Below are 6,000 nucleotides of genomic sequence, written 5' to 3' on the forward strand. Positions count from 1 at the left end.
GAATAGGGAATCAGACGGGTGGGCGGGGGGGGGAGGGGGGAGAAGCATGTTTTGGTCTGGAACGTGCTTGTTTTGGCTTTTTGAACAGAATATGGGACGCGCTTGCTTGAAATTTGGGGAAAGTACAAACTTTTCCCCCCTCTTAAATTTTGGACCTACTGCGGGTCGGGGGCAGGATGGTAATCCCAGGTGTCCCAAATAGTGGATGGGAGCGATTTCGGCCGCGCGCATGTGTGCTTAGGCGGCCATTGTGTATGAATGTTTTTTGGAGGTGGTTGCGTGGCGTCTAGATGAAGTTACAAACCTACCCCGGTTTAGACCTTCGGACATCGGGCCGGTAGGTTTCACGGGTCGAAGTTATTAGAAAAGTAATTTCCTTGTACTACCAAACATTGGTCTCATGCGGTTTCGGGCGAGTAGAGGCTCTTTTGGCACTTCGTTCAAAATTTTGAAACACAAGCATTCACGTTTAGAGTACTCTTGAACTTTGAGGATTGGCCTAAATAGACAACGTTAAATTTGACCTTGTATGTTTGAAAACCTCATTAAATTATCCGCTTCTTTTTGAAATTTTGACACTTGAAAATCCTATAACTACGATTATTTTGGAATGGATGAGCTAAATTAGAATCTATTTTGTACACGACTACATATGCTATTATGTACAAAATCAGATCAAAGATTGGTGCCCCCATAATTTAGGTATGATTTACAAATGCCATGATATCAAATTCAAATAATTGAATGGACTTCATGTTGAATTCGATTGTTTAAACCACCTTAAGTTGAATTCAAATGTATGCTAGTTCATAGGTAGCTATTTATAATGTTCATTCTGTAACTTTCGTATGTATAATGTGCTTTACACACACAACATGAACTATACTCACGATTATATTCGATTGCTAAAGCGATGCATTGTCTGGAGTTCAAAATACTAACTATGTGGATCAATTGTGTCGAATAATAACATAGACATGCTCTAATTCGATAGAATCTAGATGTCGGATGGATCAATGACCGTTCCTTATGCAAATTGCAAATATCATGATCCCATCCTAATATTTGGATACAATTTATATCTTTAATCAATGTGTACAACAGTCTTGTACGTGTAGTTTCACTCTCCATCGGTGGTCTCTCACACATGCTCACACACTCTCTCCCGAGGTGTCTTTCTCGCACACATGCTCTCGATATAACCCTCCCTCCCTCTCGTAACCATTTACGACTGTTTTCACTAACCTTTATCACAAGCACTCTTCCTCTCGCAAGCATACACACGCACAATCCCCATCGACCCTTTCTATATACATAGACCTGCCTACGTGTCTCCTGTACGCACATTATCTTTAGGCATGTCTCTCACGCATTGTCTCACACCTCTCTTCCTAATCGACGAGTATGATTCTAGCAGAGCATTCTGTAGGATGCCCCTTAAAGTTAGGTTGGATGAATAGTAATATCAGAGATAAAGGGGTTACCTTAGTCCGAGAACCTAGGGTTACAAATCCTAGCCGGCTTTGTCAGTGGACATAGAGTCCTTCACAATTATGCTATCTTTGTCTTGTACGACTAGTCATCCATGGGTCTCCCTAAATGCGTCACGGGCCGACCAATGTGGCGTAGGACGGAACCGAACGAAGGGCCTCACCTCGACCCACCGGACCTCACGCGGTGACACACCCTCTGCCCCACGTCTCGTTATCTTCTCACACCCACACATACCAACACAGACACCACACACAAAAAAATATTCTCCTGGTGCCTCTATCCACTCCCCCTTGCATATACACACTCAAGGGAATCTCTCGCCGTGACGTCATATTCGTCTCTCTCTCTAGACCACTCTCATTTCTCGTGCTATCTCTCCCACGCCCCCTGTCGGCCCCTCTATCCATGCCTCTCTCGAATACGTAATACACACACATACCTCTCTAGGCCCTGCCAAATGCATCAACTACACATTCACACATGTTACATCACGTACCCCATTGATCTAAAAAGCCCTCTCTTCACGTTTATTTCGCATACAACATTCCTTTTGAATAAAGTGTGGCCAAAAAAATATTTTAGAATTTCTACATATATACAACATTACAAAGTTATATAGAGGAGTATGAACGCTTGCATTGCATGTGCCCACAATGATATTTATTCTGCATTGTGAAAAGTTAGTCATAACAAAGAGAAACAAAGAGCATCTCTCTCTCCATCGCATACCACCCTCTACGCCCCTTTCACGTACGCACACAAATTATCTCCAGGTCCTCTAAAAGTAAGCCCCCAGCACATTCACACATGTTTCATCTTTCTCTCGCGATATATACAGTGACAATCATTGTATTTGAAGCGAACGCACGATAAGTACATTGGACTTCAGAATCCACTCATTACGGTCACCAGTTACATTTTGTGGTTATTATACAGTCACGGGCTCACCGTACAACTCTGTATTTTCTCAAGACACGACTAGTTGACCAGTTAAACGCTCCACGTGGCACCTCTAGTGTTGCATCACATTATCTCACTACCATCGGGCCCACCTGTCGGCTTGTATCTACTCTACATCTACACTCTTATAAAATACTAGCAAGATGCCCATGCGTTGCACGGAACATCAAGATGCATTTGTATGAGTAGTTTATCTTGTGGGAGAAAAGGATGAACAAGGGAAGGCCTTATTTGCAAGTGTGGAGAGGGGTGTGGGTATCTTTTTGCAAAATTGCCATAGTTTCCTTCCTATCCGTCAGATATAGATCGGACGGCCTATATTGCAGGATGGCAGGCACACGATCATCACCGACTATGCTTTTTATAAGAGTAGGGATAAAATACACTCTTATAAAAACAGAGTTGGTGATGATGGTGTGCCTGCCATCCTGCAATATAGGCCGTCCGATTTATATCTGACGGATAGGAAAGAAACTATGACAATTTTGCAAAAAGGTACCCACACACCTCTCCACATTTGCAAATAAGGCCTTCCCTCGTTCATCCTTTTCTCTCACAAGATAAACTAGTCATACAAATGCATCTTGATGTTACGTGCAACGCACGGGCATCTTGCTAGTAAGAATGAAAACAAACGACAAAAAAATATTGGACGGTGGTTCGAAGTCATGACCGCGGGCACAGCGGACAAGGTGGCCTTGTATTGGTATGCTGAGCCGTCTGTTTTAACACACAGGAGCTGGTGTGGTGATTATACACACACGCACGCATGCACACGAACTGCATGCACGCAACACTCACACGAACACATGCACCCACGCACGCACGCAACACTCACACGTACACACGCAGCCACGCACGCACGCAACACTCACACGCACACACCCACACATGCATGCACACACCAGTACACCACACGACCAACACACACTCTCACGCTCAAGTGCTCAACCTACACGTGCATGCGCACACATCAGGCCCTGACAGACACATACACAACCAGGTGATTCCCGCGCACGGGTGGAGTCTTGTCGCGCTGCGTAAATTTGTGTTTATCTGACCTTTTCCCTATGCGAACTGACAGGTGGGACCCACAAGGAACATGGTCAATTTAACTAGTCAACATGGTGCCACGCAGACTATTTGGCCGGTCAACAGAGTGCAATCCGATGCTGAACCGTGAGCAAGTGACCGTATAATCACCGCAAAACGTATATAGTGACCGTAATCAGCTTATTCTGAAGTTCGGTGAACGTATTACGCTTTTCTCTCTATAGGCCCTCCAAAACTACATCTCTACACGTTCTCGCATGTTACATCTAACAACTATGCAATACAGCACTACTACTACACTCTAACACAATAAATCATAGTATGTCTTTTTAGTTTTACTAGATATCATATTGTTACTTAATTATTCAGTTTGCATACATTAAAATTGCCTTTGAAATGTATGGCCAGTATCATATACCGCGCGGGAAAAATCCCGCCCTTTCCTGTTTAATCGGGTTTGTATCGATGGATCGTGCGAAACAGCAAAACTATAGTACTATATACAGTACAAGTGACAGTTCACTGGGCCGTCGTGTCGTGTACTCCTCCGTCTTAAGAGTGGAGCGCTTGCTTTCATAAATATTCTAGTCCCTTTCGCCGACATGTGGGGCATCAAGCTACCGGGTCCACGTGCCATATCGGAATACAGTGCAGAGCAGCCGGGGTGAAGCACCCAGTCATGGCGCCGGCGTAGTAATGAGCAATGAGGCGTCAAATCACAAAGCTGCACCTTTCCGCAGTTAAGTTGGAGGGACGAAGTAATAATGCTAAAAAAGAAGTTGGAGGGACGAAGCAACCATCATTTCACTCGTTGCTGAATCCGCTTCTCCCTCATCTTCTTCAAGTTAACCACGTGTTGCTTCTGCCGTTGTTCTGCCTCATGTGGGAAGCGGATCGGCTTGGTAAAGCACTGACACGTGGGACCGCATGTTAGCAAACCGCCAGGACAACGTCCTCTAAAAATAAGAAACCTCCCCCGCCATCCGCGCGGCAAAATCACCTCCTTTTTACTAATCTTGATTCTATAATTTTTTAGATCAATATAATTGAGATTTGTATAGATAGCACACAGGAGCAAAACCAAGTGGTACGGTTAAGGGCATCCACAATGTGTAGCCAAATGTGAAAATAGCTTTTGGCATCGTGGGAACCATTGTGGACGGTGTTGCCAAAGCCAAAAGGATGGAACCGAAGCTCCCTGATTGATTGATTGAAGGAATAGAAAAATGCAACGTCTCTCCTCTTTCTCCCGTGCTTGGACGCATGTACAGTATAGAGGACAGAGTCTACTCCCCTGTCCCTTCTATCACAAATCACAAAGCAGTGAGGCGTCAAATCACAAAGCACGGACGAAGCAACCATCATTTCACTCTTCGCTGACTCCGCTTCTCCATCGTCTTCTTCGAGAAACCATCTCACCGCACTAAGCTGGACGGACGACGCTATTGTGTACGAGTAGTACTAGTACATTTACGCGTCCTTTGGTTCAACGGACTTCCTGGATGCAAATAAGGCGGTTGTCTCGGCTTGCAGGCGGCACTTGCGAACGACTTACCGTGGTCTCCCTCAATGGTGTTCTCCGTCGAACGCACTTCGCCAAACCACAACGTTCGAGATATCATCGACGTCACCGCAATGGGGAAGGAAGTCAAATATAGTTACTACCTCCATTTTTTGTACACAAGGCCAGTATATCAAAATTACAATTTGCAAAAGGCCACTAACACTAATCGAGGCAAAATTGATGGGGTTTGCCTCGTACTAGCAACCAAGGACATTAATATCCCCTGCATGCATGCGGAAGTGAGAAGGTTGGTTTGCATGGCGCTGCATTAATCAAGCGATGAGGAGTGAGATGGTTAGCTCTTTGGGCTTTGGAGAAAAAATACGCATTAATTGACACGTGAAACGAGGATTTGTATCGATTAATCCCGCGAAGGAAAACCCCGCCTTTCTTTTTTAACACTAGTACTCCTAGTACGTAGTACTACGTACTTATCCTGTTTGGGTCTAGGCCTTGCATTGCCATACTTCGCCACACATTTTTGCCAAGCTTGCCTAAAGTTTTCAAAATGAAAAGGAGGTACACTTGCGCACGGCTGTCGCGGTCGCACCGCACCCTCACACGGTCGCTCCTGCACGCCGCGGTCGCACCGCACCCTCACATGCACAGTCGCTCCTGCACGCCGCAAACCCAACCAAGGGAACGCACCCTCACTGACACGTGCTGTCGCATGTGAACAAACCAAAATAAGACGTCCTACCGCTGACACATAATTTTTGTTCATAGAGTATGTTTATCCAACAGCATGTTTGGGAGTATTCGTACAGCCCGTGCGGTGGTCTGTTGGGGAAGAAGAAGAGGTGAGGAAGAAGGGTTAGGAGACGTAGGATATTCATCCAACCGCCTGAAATTGTAGACTGACCCAAGTCAGGCGACTTGCATAACAATATATGTTTTTACACGGCAAAAGATCCATAAAAACAACAACA

This window comes from Triticum aestivum, chromosome 7A, assembly GCF_018294505.1.
Source record: "Triticum aestivum cultivar Chinese Spring chromosome 7A, IWGSC CS RefSeq v2.1, whole genome shotgun sequence".
NCBI lineage: Eukaryota > Viridiplantae > Streptophyta > Magnoliopsida > Poales > Poaceae > Triticum > Triticum aestivum.